At 38.8% G+C, this 24,148-nt stretch overlaps 1 protein-coding gene across 3 annotated transcripts in view; it reads left to right on the top strand.

Moving 5' to 3' along the window:
• The window catches only part of ZNF407 (zinc finger protein 407), a 525,354-nt gene that overhangs the window by 10,806 nt on the left and 490,400 nt on the right, over positions 1–24,148 (top strand). The window contains exon 1 of one of the 3 annotated variants that reach the window (XM_037806411.1): positions 281–478. The exons of the other annotated variants lie outside the window; for them this stretch is intronic. The gene's annotated coding sequence lies outside the window, so the exon portion shown is untranslated. Of the gene's footprint in view, positions 1–280; positions 479–24,148 lie in introns of those variants that run through there. 3 annotated transcript variants of the gene reach the window in all.

Here is a 24,148-nt window from a genome sequence, read left to right as displayed (position 1 = left end):
TGTTCCTGTCGCAGAGGTTCTGTTTGCTTCATGTCTTCGTTTGCTTATCATTGAGGGCCAACAAAAAGCATATTTAAAAAATTGCCACCAGTATTAGGATCTGCTTCTAAAGTCAGTGAGTTAATGTGCCTAAAGAAGTGCTGGTGAATGTAAAATTAAAATTTTGGAAAATACTGATGCTTTTTGTGGAAAAAGAACTTGATGATAACCCAGGGGGAAGAGCAAGATGATCAAGCTGGAAAGGGATCCGAAAGCATTGGTAGATTACTGATTTAAATTTTAGGAAAGCAGGTTCAGTAGTGAAATTATTTGCATCTACCTATTGTTCTTCTTGTTTCTTTTTCTTCCAGTTGGGTCCATATTTTGTTTTGTCCACTCAAGAGTATAGAAGATGCCGTACAGGGGTCTTCCTTATCTGTGTTAGCAAGAAAGAAGGCTTAGCTGGAGGATTTGGTCATTGCCTTCCTTGATAGCTGAGGTAGTACACAGGCACTCTTCCTCCTCTTTCAGGTAGTTTTAAATTTCCAGAATTTATCTAAACCAGTGGACTTCTGTATTGTTCCAGTTTTTACCTTTTTAATCATTTTGATAGGTTTGCCTCTCGATGTGTGAATTAATATTTTAAATTTGTTCTAAACATCTTTTAAGTTGAAAAGGTAGCTGCTTATTTCAAGTGTTTGAGGATTTTGTGGAAGTCTTACATACTGTAGACATTTGATACGTTGCAACTTTGTGGTTTTCCTTTGGAAGAATCTGACCTCAATGTAGTCCTGTTTTTTCTCCTCACTTTCCTACTCATATTTTACTTTTTCTTTTTTTAATCCATTAACACCTTATGCCATCAGGCAAGATAAATAAAGGAAAGGCAGCAGAATTTCAGATGGGGTTATTTTGATAATTGGTACCAGATCAGGTAAAGTAGAAGAATGTTAGAATAGTCAAGGGATGATGATTTAAATTAAGTTTGGAGATTGTCTACCCTTCTCTCAAAGCAATTAATTGAGAGTGAACTATGAGAAACACTGACGAAGGTTGAGTGAAAAGCAGTAAAATGGAATTCAGAGGGAAAATTCAGGGGAAAACTTGAAAATGGAAATAATAGTTTTGCTAGGTGAAAACTAAGGGATTAAGAGAAGTTACAGAAAATGGATAGTATTCTATAAAGAATATGAAGAGAATATTTTGGGGTAATGAGAGAATCCAAAGATGTGTGTGATTGCAAAAGTAAAATTTAACCTAGATACTGAGAGTCTTTAGCAAAGTTCATGTGTCAAGAGTTTAGAAAATGGAACCAGTGCAGAGATGGACATAGAGGAGAATTCTGGTAGGGCATGTCTTTATGATAGTGTATCATCTCATACCTTCTGTCAGTCATGCTTTTGCTAGTAAATTTTGGTGTCCTTTGTATCCTTTTGCCTGGAACAGGGAGAAGGCTTATCTTCTGTAGAGAGCTAATTAATACCATGGACTGTTCACAAAATTCAACATAACTTAACCGGCAGCCTTTCCAGTAATAGGGGAAAACAAATCTCAAAATCCTTTGGTGTATTACATTCTGTTTGAATGGGCTGTCTCTCAGGACTGTTTTTTTAGAGATGATGTAGACACCACAGTGTACAGGAATTGACAGAAAGATCCCAACAAACAATATTCTTTTAATGGCAAAGAGTTTTAGAATTTTTTTGTGCACAGACAGCTGTACAAGGAAGGATATAATTTGCAGGACACCCTCAGTTGGATGTAAAACTTTTTGGATTCCCTGTAGTCTTCTTGGGGACCAACAGCTACGATGTGGAGTAAGGATTTTGTCAGGTCTGAGAAAGCTTTTGTCAGTATTAAGATGTTTTTCTCTTCTTTTTGACCTTTCTGATAGTGACTGGAGATGTTGCAGAGGTCTTTGTTAGCTGTATGTACAAAACAAATGCACACCCCCATTTACTTTTTTCCTTTAATTTTTTGTTTGGACATAATTGCAAATTTAAAAAAAAATGCTGAAAATATAAATAGGAAAAGAACACATGTATAACCTTTATCCAGATTCACATATTACATTTTACTGCACTTCCTTCATCATATCCTCTTACTCTTGCTCTCTCATGTCCCCCCTTTCTACACACACACACTGTACACACATGCATACACAAGTGTGTGCACATGCATGTGCACTTTTTTCCTGAACAATTTGAGGGTAAGTACGCTGTGGCCCTTTAACCCTTTAACACCTCAGTGTGTGTTTTCTGAGAGTCAGGATATTCGCTTACTTAATCATGATGCAGTATTCAGCTTCATACATTGGTGTTAGTACATTTTTGTCAGTTCACCTAAAACATCCTTAATAGCATTTTTCCCCCACGAGTACAAGATCCCGTCTAAGAACAGGTATTGCAGATAGTTGATATGTCTCTTTTGCCTGTTTGAATCTGGAACTTTTCCATAGCCTTTCTTTGTCTTCTGTGACATCGAGAGTCTTAAAGAAGGCAGTTTTCTTCACCTTTTATTCTTAAAGGAAAATCATCCTCACTTTGTGTTTGTTAGTTGCTTCCTCTTGATTAACTTGAGATTGTGCATTCTTGGCTGCAGTGACGTGTATGTGGTGCCACATGTCCTTCTCAGGGTATGTCACCTGGAGGCGCATGGTATCTACCTGTCCTCCACTGATGAGGTTAATTCTGATTACCCATACACAGGGTATTGCTGTTTTATCCACTGTATAATTTCTCTGTTGTTTTTCCTCCCTTGCAGCTAATAAGCAGTTTGTGGGGAGACACTTTAATACCCAAGCAAATATTCAGCTCCATATCAAAATTCTCCCCTAGATTTAGCATCCATTGATGATTCTTGTCTGATCTGATCTTTACCATGATGATTTCAAAATGATGCTTTCCCATCTCCAGCCCTCTCTCCATGTTTACCAGTTGGCCCTTAGCATCTTAGTATAAGCAAGAGCCCCCCTTTCGTTCCTGTCTGTCCATCTGTTGATGTGTCTATCAAATCAATATGGATTCATGAATTCCCATTTTTAAAAGTTTAATGGTAAGTAATTATTTTGGTGCTCAAATTGTCACAGATGTGGCCAATGGGAACCTCTTCAAGCTGGCTCCTGTGTCTTTGTGGCATTAGTTTTTGAGCATTTCCCTACTTTCTGGAATAAGATGTTTCAGGCTCATCTTGTATCTACCTTTTCCGCATCCTGGAATCAGTCATTTTTTTCCAGGAGCGGGATTTCCCTATAGTGGGCGGTGGTATTAGAGACCAAGATCTGAGCACTGGGTGTGTTGTTGTAACTGATAGTCTCCCCGTGATCCTATTCTCGAGTATTTAGTGTGAGTTCCAGTGAGTCACAGGTAGATTTCTTGATGTTCCTAGGTATTTGACCAACGTTAGACCTTCCGCATCTCTGACTGTAATAACAGTTCACCTCTAACTTCCCCTTTATTTGTGGTGTTTTAATTCTGAGTTTTCTCCAAGCAACACAATCATAAATGCATTCCTGAGGGCTTTCTCTTCTTTTCCTTGAGAGTAGTTATTTTCCGTTACTTTAATCATGTGCAGAGATTTTTTGTTTAAGCTTCTCCCTCACGCCCCTCCCCAGAAGTAATATATATTTATTATAGCAAATTTGGGACACTATAGAACAGTGCCAGGAAGGAGAGGAAAAAAAATTACCAGTGATTTCCCTACCCAGAGGGAAAAAAGACTATTAACCTTATTATGGACTTGGTTTGAACTATATTCATTTTTAAAACTTAATACTACTAAAGTTTTTCTCTTTTCTAAATTTCTTTCTTAACACTTAGATCTTTGATACCTAATAATTTATATTCTGAATGTCTTGAAGCTTGATAGTTTTATATTGCATGTTAGCTTATTGACATTTGAAATTACATTGTTTTCCAGATTTCTTCCAAAATTAGTAGTTCTAGTCTTTTTTTTCCCTGTAGTTCTTTGATTAGCCATTGTATTCCATTTCTTCTCAGTGGACCTGATGAATCTGTCTCAGCAAGAATAGTGTGGAGCATGTCTTGAGCATTTTTTTTTTTTTTTTTTAATTACATTTCCCCAAGATTTACATTTTGGAAATACCTCTTTCTTCCTATTTTTCCTTCTGGAATGAAAAACAAATTCATTACTAAGAAAATATTTTCCCTATTTCTTTTGAGTGTTCAGCAACTCATTGATATCAGTGAAAGATTTTCTCACTGAATTTAGTAATATTAGTCCTTTCTTCTCACCTTGCAAATGAGGTGACTGGGGCTTAGACAAGTAGAAGGGCTGCCCTGTGTCCCACCTTTATTATGATGAGTTGCAGTGAAAGCAGAGGCCTCTGTACTTGGGGTTCAATGTTCGTTTTAATTCTCTTTAAAAGTTTCAGTGTAAATATATTATGTATTTCTTTCATTTTTTTATTCTTCTAATTCTCTTCCCTTTTCTCAAATTCATATGTAATGTGTTTCATTTTCTTGCCTTTTGAAAAAGATGGAAGGAAAATTTAAGGAAAGTATACTAACTTTTATCATGGAATGCTTTTTTTATGGCTACATTATAAATTCTAGAAAATAAAGGGTCTAATGGAAACACTTAATGAGAATGGAGGGGCTCTATCATATGTAATCCCTCCTCCTTTTTTTTTTAGTGAATAGACCGTTTACACTAAATTAAGTAAAGGTTATAAATTCTGTTGTTTCAGTTTTAATATTTCATGACTGATTTTATAGATGAAATTATATTTTACAATAAATAGAAAGAAGAATTTATACAGCCTGTTCTGTTTGATGTGAAACAGCAAATCCCATTTCTCTGTAGCTGTAAAGAAAATTCATTATAATGTCTTTAGTTGTAAGATGGTTTCATTGTGAGTTACACTGATAATAAAACAACCTTTTACAAATGGTATAAGGTACCAACGATCTTATGTGTCTGCTTTTAATGGTATGGGATTTTTTCGTTTTCTACTTGACTTGGAATCTTCATTCCTTTTTCTTACCCCTTTTCTCCTGTTCCAACAAGAATTTTTCTTTCTTTAAAAAAAAATTAAAGCAGTTAGTTGGAAATACTAATACAACATTGATTTAAAAAATACTTTCTGAAGATATATATATTAAATTTTAGCTATTTGTATAAAATCTTTCTGAGTTCCAGAGATATATTTGTCAGAGATGGTTGATATAAGGTCATCATAAAATTAATTTTATGACTGGATCAATTTAATATATTTGGAAAAGAGTCCTTAAAGTGTAATAAGGTTTTAAAAGAGAGAATAGGTAAGATAGCTGAAGTAATGTTAAAATTTACTTTTGTTATATGATTTGTTTTGTATTTCTGTTATGTCTTCACAAATAGCTTTATCAAGTGTTTGATAATAAAAGAGATGAGAGTCTTCCTATTCTGTTGTGGACATCATGGTTCTGATCTGTATTAGTATGTTTTTTTTAAGTGTTTCAGTTGTCATTTAAGCACTAAGGAATATTTTAACTTTTAACTTGCAGGCAAAAGTGAATTGGATATTTGAACATATGACGTGTAACCTCTGCAATAGAAACAATATTCTTTTCTGGCTTGTGTGAGAGACGTTTCCTTTTGTCTTCTGAGTTTTACTTAACTTGGACCATTTGGGTTTGGGAACACATAGCTTTAGCCTGCTATGTGGGCTTTGGCTGGAGAAGGTTCTTTTTATTTTTCTGTTTCCTTTATCAGTTCGGTAGACAGGCATATGAGATGCTTTGGAGGTGGAATGCAGTCAGGTACAAGTCCTATGACCAGAGACCCCTGCACCCCCTAAGCTTGACTGCCGCCTGCTGGGTGCAGGGGAGTGAGTTATGCAGTGTAAGGTGCTAAAAGGAGGGTGCCTCCCTTCAGCCTTGATGGTCTGTGGCTATGCATGTGTTTACTGCCTGAGGCACCTCATCCGACCTGGGGACGCTTAGAATTGTAGACTCCTGAAGTTTCTGACCTAGCAGAAAAGAACACATGGCTGCTGTTACCTCTGAGGCAAATCATTGGCTAAATAGATTCCAGGGGACTATGAGAATGAATGCTTTCACCCAAAGTGAGCAGATTTTTCAGGAAATATTAAGACATTTATTCCATATAAATCTAAATTTACAACTCTCTCCAACTCTTCCACTTATTAGTTAGCTCTTTAATAACTCATGATTTTATTGTAGCAGGTTTTCATTGTAGGCTTTCTCTGATCTGATTTTGGTAGTTAGAGAGATGTAAATGTAAATGTCAGTTTATTAAAGTTCTGAAATCTTCTGAGGAATTTTGATAGGAATTTTGCCCCTGATGTGTGTTTCAAAGTATACTTCAATTAGCATTTATTGATCTCCTCCTGTATTGCTGATACTGCTGCACTAGTGAGGTACAGAAGATTCTTATTCAGGATTGGAGCATAAGGGAAGGGAAATATATGTAAAATATATATAAAGGAGAGATGAACATGAACCTTATATGTATTTTTTAAAATAAACTTCATTTGAGAACAGTTTTAGGTTTACAGAAAAATTGCAACGATAGTGCACACCCAGTATTTCCTTTTATTAACATCTTGCATTAGTATGGTACATTTGTGACAGTTAATGAACCAATATTGATACATTATTAATAACTATGTCCATGTAATTCCCAATTTTTATGTTAAAGTGATAAGTTTTTTATTCCCTAGTCTTTTATGCCTTTAAAAATTTTTTTATTAGAGAAGTTGTAGGTTTACAGAAAAATCATGTGTAAAGTACAGAGAAGCCTTATCCTTGATGAGGTGGATGGAAAGAGAGAGAAGGGCATTGCATTAGTTTCTGTTGCTATGTTAACAAATTATCTTGAAACTTAGGGGCTTAAATCAACAAGCACTTATCATCTCAGTTTCTGTGGGTTAGGAATTTGGCAGTGGGCTTTTCTGGGTGGTCGGCTCGGGGTCTCTTTGGTGGTTGTAGTCAGATGTCGGCAGGGACTGCAGTCATCAGGAGGCTTGTCCTGGGACCGGAGCATCCGCTCCTGCGATGGCTCATCATTGTTGGCTGCAGGCCTCGGTTCCTGCCCTGGTGGGCATTTCCAGTGTCCTCATGCCCTGGTGGCTGGTGTCCCCTTGAGCCTGTGATCCGAGAGAGAGAGGGAGAGAGAGCAAGAGAGAGGGAGCGCGCCAGTGCGCACATGCACACAAGGACAGGCAGTGCAGTGCCTTCCATGACAGTCTCCAGAGCTTGGCACCCACCCACCCTTTTTTTTCTGTCCCTTCCAAGCAGGCCACTAAGTCCAGTACACACTCAAGGTACAGGGGATTAGGCTCCACTTTATGAAGGGAGTGTCAAAGAATTTGTGGACTCCTTTTAAACCAGGACAGCATTTCCCTGGGCAGTGAAATAAACAACTTTACAAACTCGTGACTTGGGAATGCATCGCATAGCCTGTTTCTGGGCAGAGAAGAGGTGGGTTTTACTGGACCTAAGTTTTCATATGCTAGACCTATTGTGAATAAACCAGAACTGTATTACACATTCACTTGTGGTTGATTGCCTTTGGTACTATGTAGTAAATGATATTTTAGAGTGTTAAATTATACCCTTTTGCTATGGAAGAGTTTATTCAACTTGTAAGCACTTTCGTAGAGTAATGTTTTTCTTTGTAATGTCAGATACTATATTTGTGGTCTCTTTTTTTTTTTTTTTTTTTAATCATCATTTTATTGAGATATATTCACATACCACGCAGTCATACAAAACAAATTGTACTTTCGATTGTTTACAGTACCATTACATAGTTGTACATTCATCACCTAAATCAATCCCTGACACCTTCATTAGCACACACACAAAAATAACAAGAATAATAATTAGAGTGAAAAAGAGCAATTGAAGTAAAAAAGAACACTGGGTACCTTTGTCTGTTTGTTTGCTTCCCCTACTTTTCTACACATCCATCCATAAACTAGACAAAGTGGAGTGTGGTCCTTATGGCTTTCCCAATCCCACTGTCACCCCTCATAAGCTACATTTTTATACAACTGTCTTCGAGATTCATGGGTTCTGGGTTGTAGTTTAATAGTTTCAGGTATCCACCACCAGCTACCCCAATTCTTTAGAACCTAAAAAAGGTTGTCTAAAGTGTGCGTAAGAGTGCCCACCAGAGTGATCTCTCGGCTCGTTTTGGAATCTCTCTGCCACTGAAGCTTATTTCATTTCCTTTCACATCCCCCTTTTGGTCAAGAAGATGTTCTCCATCCCACGATGCCAGGTCTACTGTGGTCTCTTTTAAAAGTTAATTTTAAAAATTAATTTTTCTGATGGGAGAGGACTCGCAGGAGGAGGTTTGAACACAATACCTTGTAGAGGTTATTCCATAGAATGGTTTGACATTTACTCTTTTATTATACACATGGTATTTTTGTAACTACAATTAATATTACAGAGTTTATAATGAACAAACTGTGTTCTGGGTGGTATTTTATTAAATTAGGTACCTTGTAATGCTATAATGATAAGACAAATATTTACAATAAAGTATCTAGTTGAAAATCTTAGAGAACGAGCTGTGAGCAGCCCACTTATTTCACTTTGTTCTCTGCAGGTAGCTGAGCTTGTGCCTCGACTTACCAGGCCTGGGCCAGGGGACTTGATATCACCCCCTGGGGAGGGTAGTAGGTACGGGCGTGAGTGCCCTCTGCAGCCCCCCCGAGCCTGAGGAGCGAGGTCAAGGCAGCTCCCTTTTCCTCACCCAAAATGCCACTGGCAGGGGAGGCTTGCCGGAGGAAACCGCCTTTCTCCCAACTGCCCTTTCCCCACTTCCTTATCTTACCCACATACTCCCTTGTGCCAAGGCCACTCCTGCCACCGCCAGTGCGCATGCACCGTGGCCAAAACAACCCCCGCCCGCTGCAAAGGCTCCTGCGTCCTCTCAGAACCAATCCTAGCCCCTCTCCCTTCAATATTGCCATTTTAGGCTACTTCACCTCCTTTCCAGCCCTGCCCCTCTTACCAGCCTATATAACCTGTAATCACCCCTGAATAAATCTTTTTGGCGCATACTCCTACTGGATGAAGAGTGTTTTTTGTCCTTATCGCCGCCCTCCACACCTTGCACGCCTCTCGCCGAGGACCTTGGCCACGTCCTCCGCCTCGCCCTCGCCTCCGGGAAAGAGCCCCCGCCGCCGGTACCCTTTAAGCAGCCCCGAGAGCTGAGGGCTCGGCTACCGGCCGCCACTCCCCCTAGAAGCAGTAACCCCGACCGCAGTTCTCGTCTTGCTTCGTTGTTGCCACTGCCAACTGACAATCTTGTGGGGATCTTGCTTGTCCTACCAAGTCCTTCCAAGAGTAGAGAATTCTGACTGTAGGATCTTAGTAACTTCCGGGGTTCATCCTTTTTTTGAATTCCCCAAAAGAAAAGGGCAAAAGACCACTAGGAGTTTTTATATATGCCTGCCGTGGCACGTACTCATATCTCTGGTGTGATTCTGATGTTGGCCATGGTGTCAGCATGTGCTAAGCCCACACCACTTGCACCACTAGCTTGGGGAAGCCTAGGAAGGGCGAAGGGTGAGGTGAGGTGGGAGATGAGGCAGGGAGAGAGTGGTTTCGTGTGTGTATGTGGCCTCATCATACCAGTGAATGAGTGTTTCTGTGAGTGTGTGACAGCAACAGAGCAAGAGCTCAAGCTCGTTTAATGTGTAATCACTAGAGAGAAATGTAGACAAGCGATTTGAGGGTGTGAACAGAGGAACAAAAAGGATGACGATGAAGGGAAGTTTCATGCATGCCGCCCATAGTAAGGCTAGCATGTGAAGTGGTTGAATAATTGTTACCGTCTCTAATACTTCCTGAAAGGCTCTTTAAAATGCGAAAGAAACTTCCTGTGAGAAGTGGCCACCAGGTGTCATCAGAAGGCTGCTATCCATTTGTTTTATTGTTCTTAAAAAGTATGCATTTTGATTTCTTTCTTGCACCTTTTTTTTTTGGTTTTCTTTTTGTTTTTAACCAAAACAGAGAACTGTTGTAATTAGAACAGGGACTTTTATAGGCCAAATTGAAGATAATAAAGTTATATGTAACATTTTTTTTTTTTAGTTAAGGGACAGCTATTTGAGGATTGAATAAGAGTACTTATAAATGGAACGGCATATTTGAAAATCTTTGTAGCAGAGTAAGGATATGTATTGGATGGTAATTGATAAAATAGGAAACATAATGCTTTAAGAAGATTTGGTTTAATAATATATCCATTATTTTAGGGTAGATGTCCACCATACCCGGTCTTCTGAATCTTAAAACCTCACTGTAGGAAGAAATCTCAGATCCATTTTATTTCTTTCCTGGATCACAAGTACCAGTCATTTTAGGGGGATTTCTCTGAGAGTTTGCAGTGCTATGTCCACACTGATGCTACTGAAAAAAAATCCAGTTCTAAATCAGAGCCTTCTGGGATCTGGTCCTGTTGATTGAGTGCTTGTGTTTTAAGTTATCGTGCAGTAGAAAACTAGCACTATGGCTATCAGGACTGCTGATAGTCTTCTTAGATGCTCATTGTGTGTGTTTTATGACTTTGCCTGAGCCTTTTCTTTTGCTTGGAATATTTGATTGTCCCTACCTGCTCTCTCACCAAAAGAAAAAAACAAAGCTTTTAACTTTTTCAGGGTAGGTTTAGCCAGTATTCTACTTTGAAGTGTGTTCCCTTGCTCATCTGTATTTCTATAGATCTTAGTTTATATCTCACTTGTGACCTTGATTGTGTGTGGTCTTGCATTCGAGTTCATTTGTGCAAATGGCATATAGTTCCTACTAGAATGATAGTTTGCTGAAGGCAGGGAATGTATTTGTATTACATATAATTCCTTTCATATGGTAGGCACTCAGCATGTATTTGTTGAATACTGTTATTTCTTGATAAAATGAGCTGTTGAATTATTCTATTAATTTAAAAATCAACTGGGAACTAACAAATGTAGAAACACTTGTCTTTTTGTTTTAGAATTTTGGAAACCATTATATGGAAGAAAATAAAGAGTGTCATCATCTTGTTCCTGCATAATAATGTGGTTGTCATTCTTTTGTCTTCAAAAATATATCTAAATGATAGAATAATTCTGTGGCTGTGGACACCCTTGGACCTTTATTCTGTTATATCTCCAATGGTTATTGGGCTAGATGAAATTAATTCTAATAGTCTGTGATTTCTAGTATAGACAATTGTGAAGTTAATCCACACTTAGGAACCCTGCAGGTTATCTCTTTAGGGGTCCACATAGAGAATGGTAAGTCAGATACCATCAACAGAACTTTCATCTTAAACATTGTATGTGGGAGTCTTCAGTATTTGTGTGTTCTGTTCATATACTTGTGTGATGGTTTGAAGCTGTATGTATCCCAGAAAAGTATGTTCTTTAAGTTAATCCATTCCTGTGGGTGTGGACCCATTGTCAGTAGAATCTTTTGGTGAGTAGGATCTTAAGTTGTGACCACCTCATTTAGTGTGGGTCTTAATCCTGCTACTGGTGTCCTTTGTAAGAGAATGAAATTCAGACAGAGAGAGAAAGCCAGGGAAGAAAGAAGCTGGAACAATGAAACCAGAAAGAGGAAGGAGAGGCCAGCAGATGCTGCCATGTGCCTTGCCATGCGACAGAGGAATCTAGGATCATCAGCAGCTGGTCTTCAGGAAGAAGGTATCATCTTGATGATGTCTTGATTTGGGCATTTCCATAGCCACAGAACTGTAAGCTTGTAAGTGAATAAATTCCTATTGTAATAGCCAACACACACATTTCATGGAATCTGCTTTGAACAGCTTAGCAAACTAGAATGACTCGTAGGGATGGAACTCCTCTAATGTCCCTAGTGAAGGTGACATAGTAATGTGCCACAGCTGTATTGGAAGAGAAGTGTGTATACCACATATAATTTCCTATTTTAACCACATTCAAATATATAATTCATTGGCATTAATTACATTTACAACGTTGTGCTAGTGTCACTACCATCCGTTAGCAAAACTTTTCCATCACCCCAAACAGAAATTGTACCAATTAAGCATTAACCCCCTATTTCCTACCCTACCACAGCCCCTGGCAACTTGTATTCTAGTTTCTGACTCTGAATTTGCAAATTCTAATAATTTCTTATCAGTGAGATCATACAATATTTGTCCTTTTGTACCTGGCTTAATTCACTTAATATGATGTCTACAGTTTATCCTTGTTGTTGCATATTTCAGAACTTCACTCCTTTTTATGGCTAAATAATATTGTATGTATATACCACATTTTGTTTATCCATTCATTGGTTGATGGACACTTGAGTTGCTTCCACCATTTGGTAATTGTGAATGCCACTATGAATATCAGTGTGCAAATTTCTGTTCATGTCTCTGCTTTTAAATCTTTTGGGCATATACATAGAATTGGGGTTGCCTGGTGTTTTAGGTTTCTGGTTGCTGAAGCAAATACTATGCAGTGTGTTGATGTAAACAAAGGGAATTTATTGGCTCATAGTATTGAGGTTAGGAGAAATTAAAAAAAAAAGATGTCATCAAGGTGATGCTTTCTCTTAGATGACTCTGGTGTTCTGGGGCTGGCTGCTGATATCCTTGGCCCTTGGCTTTTCTGTCAGATGGCAGTGCACATGGTGGCCTTTCCAGGTTTTTCCCTTTTACGGGTTCCATTGATGTTCAGCTTCTGACTGCTACCTCTGGCTTACTCTCTCTGTGACCTTCCTATAAGGCTTCAGTAATAGTATTAAGACCCATCATGATCTGCTGGGTCATTCCCACTCTGTAGGTTGTCTTTTAACTTTCATGATGAAGTCCTTTGCACAAAAGTTTTTAATTTTGATGAAGTCCCATTTATCTATTTTTTCCTTTTGTAGTTTGTACTTTTGATGAAAAGCGTGAGAAATCATTGCCTAACACAAGGTCCTGAAGATGCTTCCCTATGTTTTCTTCTAGGAGTTTTGTAGTTTTGGTTCTTATATTTAGGTCTTTGATCCATTTTGAGTTAATTTTTGTATATGGTATGAGGAAATGGCCCACCTTCATTCTTTTGCATATGCATAACCAGCACCGTTTGTTGAGGATACTATTCTTTCCCCATTGAGTGGACTTGGCACCTTTGCCGGAAATCAATTGGCCTGGGCTTGTGGTCAACCGAGATGACAAATAAGGTGCTCGATGGTGTTGTTCTCCCACAGAATCTGTGAACAATTGGCAGAACCATCTTCCTCAAAACTCAGGAGAATAGTTAGAGTTGCAGTAACTGGGCAAGTGCTGAATAAACATAACACAGTTTTAAAAATAGTAGAAGCTTGTGGCACTTGTATTTTTTCTCAAGTCTGTGTAGGTAGTTTGTGTGTTTCTTGGAATTTGCCCGTTTCTTCCTGATAACCTAAGTTGTTAGCGTACAGTTGTTCATAGTATTCTCTTATAATCCTTTTTATTTCTGTGCGATCAGTAGTAATGTCCCCCCTTTCATTCCTTATTTTGGTTATTTGTGTTCTCTCTTTTTTTCCTTGTCAACCTAGCTAAAGGTCTGTCGATTTACTGGCGTTTAAAAGAACCAACTTAACCAACTGTTGGTTTCATTGGTTTTCTCTATTAAAAAAATTTTTTTTTTGTTAGATAAGTTGTAGGATTACAGAAAATAACTGTATTTTTTTTTTTATTCTCCACGTCATTTATCTCCACTCTAATCTTTCTTTCAGTTCTCCTCCTTGCTTTGGGTTTAGTTTGCGCTTCCTTTTCTAGATCCTCCAATTGTGAGGTTAGGTATCTGATTTGAGATCTTTCTTCTTTTTTAATGTAAGTATTTAGAAATATAAATTTCCCTCTCAGCCCTGCCTTTGCTGCAGCCCATAAGTTTTGGTATGTTGTGTTTTGTTTTCATTTGTCTCAAGATATTTTCTAATTTCCTTTGTGATTTTCTTTGGTCCACTGGTTGTTTGAGAGTGTGTGTTTCCACATATTTGTGACTTTTCCAGTTATCCCTCTTTTATTGATTTCTCACTTTATTCCCTTATGGTTGGAGAAGATGCATTGTAAGGTCCCAATATTTTTGGATTTATTGAGACTTGTTTTGTGACCTCATGTATAGTCTGTCCTGTAGAATGATCCGTGTGCTCTAGAGAATGTGTATTCTGCTGCTATTGGGTGAAGTGCTCTCTGTATCCTGTTTCTAATTGGCTTATAGTAGTGTTCAAATCTACTGCTTTTCTGTTGATATTTTATCTAGATGTTCCATCTATTGTTGAAAGTGTAGAATTGAAATCTTCTATTAATGTAAAACTGTCTATTTCTCCCTTCAAACCTGACAATATTTGCCTCATGTGTTTTGGGGCTTTGCGGTTAAGTGCGTATATATTTATAATTGTTAGATCTTGTTGAATTGGCCCCTTTATCGGTATATAGTGACCTCCTTTTCCCCTCATAACAGTTTTTGACTAAAAGGCTACTTTATTTGATATTAATATACTTACCCCAGGTTTCTTTTGGTTACTATTTGTGGTATATATTTTTTCTATCCTTTCACTTTCAACCTACTTATGTCTTTGAATTTAAGGTTAGCCTCTTGTGAACAGCATATATTTGGGTCATGGCTTTTTTGTCCATTCTGCCAATCTCGGCTTTTTGACTGGAGAGCTTAATCCATTTCTTCTGCCATTTGGTTATTTGGTCTTTGTAAGTCTTATGTTTTTTGTCTCTCAATTCTTCCATTAATGCCTACTTTTGTATGTATTTATATCTGTGTTTTTGTTTTGTGCCGCCTTGAGACCCTTATCATTTCTTTATGTATTTTTCATATATTTTCTTGGTGGTTACTGTGGAGCTTAAACTTAGCATCATAAATCTATAACAATCACATTTGATTTGACACCAACTTTACTTCAAAGGCATACACGAACATTGTCCTATACTTTCGCCCCCCACTTTTTTTTGTACTTGTACAAATTGTATCTTCATATATTGTGTGTACAAAATCATTGATTCATCATTATTTTTATTCATTTGTATTTTAAAGCCTGTAAGAAGTAAAACGTGGAATTACAATATACAAATATACATTTTGTATATACAATATACAAAACATGGAATTACAAAAATAGAATAGAATAGTCCTGACATTTGTAATTGGCCATGTGGTTACCTGTACCAGTGGTCTTTATTTCTGTATGCTGCTTTGACCTACTGTCTTATGTACATTTTCAGTCTGAATAACTCCCTTTAGCATTGCTTTTTTTTTTTTTTTGGTAGGGCAGGTGTAGTGGTGATGAACTTCCATAGCTTTTGTTTATCTGGGAATGTCTTATTATCTCTGGGATATAAAATTCTTGGTTGGCAGTTGTTTTCTTTCAACACTTTAAGTATTTCTTCCTCATGCTTCCTTCTTGTTTCCATGTTTTCTGATGAGAAATCGGAACTTAATGGTATTGGGACCCCCTTATAAATACCAGGTTGCTTTTCTTTTGCAGCTGTAAGAACTCTCTGTGGTTTGACTACTTGTGTCTGGGCGTGGTGCTCTATTGTATGACTTAAACCAGACAATCCTTTGCCCAGGCCACTTTGCCTTAACTGCTTCTTAGGGTGTTTTAGCTGTCGCCAAGTGTCTTCTGCTTGCAGGGCAAGTTCTGAGAGAGGGAGCCAGAGATGAGTTTCCTGATTCATCCTTTCAAGCTGCCACCTGATAGGTTGGCAGTAATGTACAGGCAGCGTAGTATGTGCATATGGGTTACTCTGCTCTCTCTGGAACAGAGCCTGGGACCCACAATGGGAGCACAGGCTGGCTCCACATAGGGAGGGGGTGGGGGAGAGGACAGCGAGGATGCCACGAGCTTCTCCTATCATTTTTTTTGTTTTGTTTTATTTTTTTAACTTTAATTTTTTAGTATATTTTTTGTTTTTTTCAGTTTTTCATTTTTTTCTTTTTTAGTTTTTTTAATTTCGTCTATCATTTTTTTTTAAATCTTCATTTTATTGAGATATATTCACATACCACGCAGTCATACAAAACAAATCGTACTTTCGATTGTTTACAGTACCATTACATAGTGGTACATTCATCACCCAAATCAATCCCTGACACCTTCATTAGCACACACACAAAAATAACAAGAATAATAATTAGAGTGAAAAAGAGCAATTGAAGTAAAAAAGAACACTGGGTACCTTTGTCTGTTTCCTTCCCCTATTTTTCTACTCATCCATCCATAAACTAGACAAAGTGGAGTGTGATCCTTATGGCTTTCCCAATCCCGTTGTCACCCCTCATAAGCTACATTTTTATACAACTGTCTTTGAGATTCATGGGTTCTGGGTTGTAGTTTGATAGTTTCAGGTATCCACCACCAGCTACCCCAATTCTTTAGAACCTAAAAAGGGTTGTCTAAAGTGTGCATGAGAGTGCCCACCAGAGTGACCTCTCAGCTCCTTTTGGAATCTCTCTGCCACTGAAGCTTGTTTCATTTCCCTTCACATCCCCCTTTTGGTCAAGAAGATGTTCTCCGTCCCACGATGCCAGGTCTACATTCCTCCCCGAGAGTCATATTCCACGTTGCCAGGGAGATTCACTCCCCTGGGTGTCTGATCCCACGTAGAGGGGAGGGCAGTGATTTCACCTTTCAAGTTGGCTTAGCTAGAGAGACAGGGCCACATCTGAGCAACAAAGAGGCATTCGGGAGGAGGCTCTTAGGCACAACCATAGGGATGCCTAGCCTCTCCTTTGCAGCAACCATCTTCCCAAGGGTAAAACCTGTGGTAGAGGGCTCAACCCATCAAACCACCAGTCCCCTATGTCTGTGGTCATGTTAGCAACCATGGAGGTGGGGTAGGCGAATACCCCTGCGTTCTCCACAGGCTCCTCAAGGGGGCACGACATCTTTTTTTTTTCCTTGTTTTTCTTTTTTTTTTTTTTTTTAACTTTCCCTTCTTTTTTAAATCAACTGTATGAAAAAAAAGTTAAAAAGAAAACAAACATACAATAAAAGAACATTTCAAAGAGACCATAACAAGGGAGTAAGAAAAAGACAACTAACCTAAGATAACTGCTTAACTTCCAACATGTTCCTACTTTACCCCAAGAAACTTACCTAATATAGCAACATTTCTGTGAACTTGCTCCTACTATATCCATCAGAAATTAACAGACCATAGTCATTCCTGGGCATCCCCAGAACGTTAAATAGCTTATCTGTTCTTCTTGGATTATTGTTCCCCTTTCCTTAATTGCTCTCTATTACTAGTTCCCCAACATTCTACATTATAAACCATTTGTTTTACATTTTTCAAAGTTCACATTAGTGGTAGCATATAATATTTCTCTTTTTGTGCCTGGCTTATTTCGCTCAGCATTATGTCTTCAAGGTTCATCCATGTTGTCATATGTTTCACGAGATCGTTCCTTCTTACTGCCGCGTAGTATTCCATCGTGTGTATATACCACATTTTATTTATCCACTCATCTATTGAAGGACATTTGGGTTGTTTCCATCTCTTGGCAATTGTGAGTAATGCTGCTATGAACATTGGCGTGCAGATATCTGTTCATGTCACTGCTTTCCGATCTTCCGGGTATATACCGAGAAGTGCAATCGCTGGATCGAATGGTAACTCTATATCTAGTTTTCTAAGGAACTGCCAGACTGACTTCCAGAGTGGCTGAACCATTATACAGTCCCACCAACAATGAATAAGAGTTCCAATTTCTCCACATCCCCTCCAGCATTTGTAGTTTCCTGTTTGTTTAATGGCAGCCATTCTAACCGGTGTTAGATGGTATCTCATTGTGGTCTTAATTTGCATCTCTCTAATAGCTAGTGAAGCTGAACATTTTTTCATGTGTTTCTTGGCCATTTGTATTTCCTCTTCAGAGAACTGTCTTTTCATATCTTTTGCCCATTTTATAATTGGGCCGACTGTACTATTGTCATTGAGTTGTAGGATTTCTTTATATATGCAAGATATCAGTCTTTTGTCAGATACATGGTTTCCAAAAATTTTTTCCCATTGAGTTGGCTGCCTCTTTACCTTTTTGAGAAATTCCTTTGAGGTGCAGAAACTTCTAAGCTTGAGGAGTTCCCATTTATCTATTTTCTCTTTTGTTGCTTGTGCTTTGGGTGTAAAGTCTAGGAAGTGTCCGCCTAATACAAGGTCTTGAAGATGTTTTCCTACATTATCTTCTAGGAGTTTTATGGTACTTTCTTTTATATTGAGATCTTTGGTCCATTTTGAGTTAATGCTTGTGTAGGGGGTGAGGTAGGGGTCCTCTTTCATTCTTTTGGATATGGATATCCAACTCTCCCAGCCCCATTTGTTGAAAAGACCATTATGACTCAGTTCAGTGACTTTGGGGGCCTTATCAAAGATCAGTCGGCCATAGATCTGAGGGTCTATCTCTGAATTCTCAATTCGATTCCATTGATCTATATGTCTGTCTTTGTGCCAGTACCATGCTGTTTTGGCAACTGTGGCTTTATAATAAGCTTCAAAGTCAGGGAGTGTAAGTCCTCCGACTTCGTTTTTCTTTTTTAGAGTGTCTTTAGCAATTCGAGGCATCTTCCCTTTCCAAATAAATTTGATAACTAGCTTTTCCAAGTCTGCAAAGTAGGTTGTTGGAATTTTGATTGGGATTGCATTGAATCTGTAGATGAGTTTGGGTAGAATTGACATCTTAATGACATTTAGTCTTCCTATCCATGAACATGGAATATTTTTCCATCTTTTAAGGTCCCCTTCTATTTCTTTTAGTAGAGTTATGTAGTTTTCTTTGTATAGGTCTTTTACATCTTTGGTTAAGTTTATTCCTAGGTACTTGATTTTTTTAGTTGCTATTGAAAATGGTATCTTTTTCTTGAGTGTCTCTTCAGTTTGTTCATTTCTAGCATATAGAAACATTACTGACTTATGTGCATTAACCTTGTATCCCGCTACTTTGCTAAATTTGTTTATTAGCTCTAGTAGGTGTATCGTTGATTTCTCAGGGTTTTCTAGATATAAGATCATATCATCTGCAAACAATGACAGTTTTACTTCTTCTTTTCCAATTTGGATGCCTTTTATTTCTTTGTCTTGCCGGATTGCCCTGGCTAGCACTTCCAGCCCAATGTTGAATAACAGTGGTGACAGCGGGCATCCTTGTCTTGTTCCTGATCTTAGAGGGAAGGCTTTCAGTCTCTCACCATTGAGTACTATGCTGGCTGTGGGTTTTTCATATATGCTCTTTATCATGTTGAGGAAGTTTCCTTCAATTCCTACCTTTTGAAGTGTTTTTATCAAAAAGGGATGTTGGATTTTGTCAAATGCTTTTTCAGCATCTATTGAGATGATCAATTGATTTTTCCCTTTTGACTTGTTAATGTGTTGTAATACATTGATTGATTTTCTTATGTTGAACCATCCTTGCATGCCTGGAATGAACCCCACTTGGTCATGGTGTATGATTTTTTTAATGTGTCTTTGGATTCGATTTGCAAGTATTTTGTTGAGGATTTTTGCATCTATATTCATTACGGAGATCGGCCGGTAGTTTTCCTTTTTTGTAGCATCTTTGCCTGGTTTTGGTATTAGACTGATGTTAGCGTCATAAAATGAGTTAGGTAGTGTTCCATTTTCTTCAATGTTTTGAAAGAGTTTGAGTAAGATTGGTGTCAGTTCTTTCTGGAAAGTTTGGTAGAATTCCCCTGTGAAGCCATCTGGCCCTGGGCATTTATTTGTGGGAAGATTTTTGATGACTGATTGGATCTCTTTGCTTGTGATGGGTCGGTTGAGGTCTTCTATTTCTTCTCTGGTCAGTCTAGGTTGTTCATATGTTTCCAGGAAATTGTCCATTTCCTCTACATTATCCAGTTTGTTGCCATACAGTTGTTCATAGTATCCTCTTATAATTTTTTTAATTTCTTCAGGATCTGCAGTTATGTCACCTTTTTCATTCATTATTTTGTTTATATGGGTCTTCTCTCTTTTTGATTTTGTCAGTCTAGCTAGGGGCTTGTCAATCTTGTTGATCTTCTCAAAGAACCAACTTTTGGTGATATTTATCCTCTCTATTGTTTTTTTGTTCTCTATGTCATTTATTTCTGCTTTAATCCTTGTTATTTCTTTTCTTCTACTTGGTTTAGGATTGGTTTGCTGTTCATTTTCTAGCTTCTTCAGTTGATCCATTAGTTCTTTGATTTTGGCTCTTTCTTCCTTTTTAATATATGCGTTTAGTGCTATAAATTTCCCCCCTTAGCACTGCTTTTGCTGCATCCCATAGGTTTTGGTATGTTGTGTTCTCATTTTCATTCGTCTCTATATATTTAGCAATTTCTCTTGCTATTTCTTCTTTAACCCACTGATTGTTGAGGAGTGTGTTGTTTAACCTCCAGGTATTTGTGAATTTTCTAAGTCTCTGATGGTTATTGACTTCTAATTGTATTCCATTGTGGTCAGAGAATGTGCTTTGAATAATTTCAATCTTTTTAAATTTATTGAGGCTTGTTTTATGTCCCAGCATATGATCTATTCTGGAGAAAGTTCCGTGAGCACTAGAAAAGTATCCTGGTGATTTGGGATGTAATGTCCTGTATATGTCTGTTAAATCTAATTCATTTATCAGATTGTTTAGGTTTTCAATTTCCTTATTGGTCTTCTGTCTGGTTGATCTATCTATAGGAGAGAGTGATGTGTTGAAGTCTCCCACAATTATTGTGGAAACATCAATTGCTTCCTTTAGTTTTGCCAGTGTTTCTCTCATGTATTTTGTGGCACCTTGATTGGGTGCATAGACATTTACGATTGTTATTTCTTCTTGCTGAATTGCCCCTTTTATTAGTATGTAGTGGCCTTCTTTGTCTCTCAAAACATCCCTGCATTTGAAGTCTATTTTATCTGAGATTAATATTGCTACACCTGCTTTCTTTTGGCTGTAGCTTGCATGAAATATTTTTTTCCATCCTTTCACTTTCAGTTTCTTTGTGTCCCTGTGTCTAAGATGAGTCTCTTGTATGCAACATATTGATGGTTCATTTTTTTTTATCCATTCTGCAAATCTATATCTTTTAATTGGGGAGTTTAATCCATTTACATTCAACGTTATAACCGTGAAGGCATTTCTTGAATCAGCCATCTTATCCTTTGGTTTATGTTTGTCATATTTTTCCCCTCTGTCTATTAATATCCTTTATTGTACCCATACCGAATCTCTTTAGTACTGAACCTTTCTCCAAGTCTCTCTGTCCTTTCTTTGTTTCTCTGTCTGTAGGGCTCCCTTTAGTATCTCCAGTAGGGCAGGTCTCTTGTTATCAAATTCTCTCAGCATTTGTTTGTCTGTGAAAAATTTAAGCTCTCCCTCAAATTTGAAGGAGAGCTTTGCTGGATAAAGTATTCTTGGCTGGAAATTTTTCTCACTCAGAATTTTAAATATATCGTGCCACTGCCTTCTTGCCTCCATGGTGGCTGCTGAGTCGTCACTACTTAGTCTTATGCTGTTTCCTTTGTATGTGGTCAATTGCTTTTCTCTTGCTGCCTTCAGAACTTGCTCCTTCTCTTCTGTGTTTGACAGTGTGATCAGTATATGTCTCGGAGTGGGTTTATTTGGATTTATTCTATTTGGGGTTCGCTGAGCATTTATGATTTGTGTATTTATGTTGTTTAGAAGATTTGGGAAGTTTTCCCCAACAATTTCTTTGAATACTCTTCCTAGACCTTTACCCTTTTCTTCCCCTTCTGGGACACCAATGAGTCTTATATTTGGACGTTTCATATTATCTATCATATCCCTGAGGTCTATTTCGATTTTTTCAATTTTTTTCCCCATTCTTTCTTTTATGCTTTCATTTTCCCTTCTGTCATCTTCGAGGTCACTGATTCGTTGTTCAACTTCCTCTAGTCTTGTACTATGAGTGTCCAGAATCTTTTTAATTTGATCAACAGTTTCTTTAATTTCCATAAGATCATCCATTTTTTTATTTAGTCTTGCAATGTCTTCTTTATGCTCTTCTAGGGTCTTCTTGATTTCCTTTGTGTCCCGTACTATGGTCTCATTGTTCATCTTTAGTTCTTTGAGTAGCTGCTCTAGGTGCTGTGTCTCTTCTGATCTTTTGATTTGGGTGCTTGGGCTTGGGTTATCCATATCGTCTGTTTTTTTCATATGCTTTATAATTTTCTGTTGTTTTTGGCCTCGTGGCATTTGCTGAACTTGATAGGGTTCTTTTAGGATTTGTAGACCAATTGAAGTCCTTATCTCTAATTTATCAGATCTACAGCTTCGTGGAGTACACTTTCTCTAACTAACCAGCAGGTGGCTTCCACGAGCCACCTGTTCTCCACAAGCCAGTTCTCCCCTGCTTAGCCTTTTTGGTGAGTGGGGGAGTGAGTCTTGTGGGGTCCAATTGGTGTACCAAGCTTGCGTGTGTAGTTGGTGTTGCCCGCCCTGTATATGGGGCGTGTTTCTGGGCGGTCAGGGAGGGGGGGGTGGCTCTAACAATCAAATCTCCCTGGTGAGCCTAGAGTTTTAAAGCTGCTGCAATAGTCTAATCCTTCAGTTCAGTCCTGCCACAGTTTGTCTCTGCCACTGACCCACAAGTCCTTGGTATTGGCGTATGGCTCCTGATACTTGCAAGTGGGCCCCTCTTCCAGGCCGTGCACCCCGGGTCCTCTGTTGAGGGATGACTGTGCTATGTCACAGGTGAGTGCCGTCCCCCCAGGGCAGTTCTGGGCTGCTGGGCTGTGTAGGGAGGCTCCCAGTCTGCTGAAATGATGGCTGAATGGGGCTTTGTTAATTCACACTGCTCTACCTTCCCAACTCTGGGACAATCAGCTGAGCTTGCAGGGAAGGCTAATGTCCACGCCCAGTTTTGTGGTGTGTGCCTGTTATTTGAAGCACTTCCGTCACACTGGGTTGTCTGGGGCAGCTCTGGGCTGTGGGGCTGGCGATGGGCAGGAGTGTTTCCTGTCCACCAGGATGATGGCTGTGAGCGGACACCCCCCTTTTCTTGGGAAGTTGTGGTGTTTAGTGAATTTTCTCAGCCACTGGATTATTGCGTTTTGTCTCAGAGCTCTCCTAGTTCTGCTCTTGACTTGACCTGCCCAAATTGCAAGTCTTTGAAGCTTTCTGTATTGGGCTTCTTAGAGTAATTGTTTTAGAAAAAGAAAAAAGGATAAAAAAAAAAAAAAAAAGGGCCTTCCTCAGAGATCTAATGGGTTATTGAAATGCTAAGAGACAGAGCAACCAGGGCCATTAAGGAAAGGTCCACAGGGCAGAGAGATCAGCTTTTCTTCGGGATTTGCATATGCGCCTCAGGGCCTGAGCTCGGGCCTGAGCTCTGCCCTTCCCCTTTCTATGTTCACCAGAACTCCAGAAATCCTCCGCTTTTATTTTGGAGTTTTTCGTGTTGTTTTTTTTCTATGCCTGTCTCCTCTCTGCTGGGCTGGCTGCTCTCAGATTCTCTGGTGTCTGGTCTCCGTCTATCTATGTTTGGAGTTTGGATCAGCAGAATGAGTTTCCGATAAGGACTGCCACTGCAGTTCTCCCTTCTCCTTCCCGGAGCTGACAGCCCCTCCTCCCACGGGACTGAGCCTGGCAGGGATGGGCGTGGGTCCCCTGGCTGCAAAAACTTACAGATTTCGCTGATCTCAGCAGTTCCACGTTTTCATGAGTGTTGTATGAAGTATGCTCAAAGTCAGATTGCTCTGTGGTGTCCAGTCCACGCAGTTCCTGGCTTTCTACCTACTTTCCTGGAGGAGTAACTAAAACATACAGCTCACCAGTCTGCCATCTTGCCCCGCTCTCTCGTCTATCATTTTTAAAGTCATGTTTTTTTTTTATTTGGCTCTCACCCAGTTAAGGTAACCCTTTAACTATTTTCTGGAATTCTGAGGAAGAGGGCTCTGCCAGTTTTGCAGGTTGTTTAAACATTTTGCTGGGGAGTGGCACCCAGGAGTGACTTTACTCTACCATCTTGATTGCCAGTTGTGGGATTTTTGAACAGGGAGTAAATGTTCACTTAGGTTTTCAAAGGGTGGCAGTGTTGAAAGTAAACTGCAGGAGGGTAAAGGTGGAATCAGGAGTTCCAGTTTGGAGTCTCATTTTGGATATCTGTTGCTGCATAGCAAACTGCTTCAAAACTTAGTGGTGAACAGCATCCATTTCTTTATGCACATGGATTCTGTGGATCAGGAATTTGGATAGGGCAGAGTAGGGAAA

This window comes from Choloepus didactylus, chromosome 16 (genome assembly GCF_015220235.1).
Source record: "Choloepus didactylus isolate mChoDid1 chromosome 16, mChoDid1.pri, whole genome shotgun sequence".
NCBI lineage: Eukaryota > Metazoa > Chordata > Mammalia > Pilosa > Megalonychidae > Choloepus > Choloepus didactylus.
Note: the sequence above shows the minus strand (reverse complement) of the source record. Positions and strands in the feature narration are given on the sequence as shown.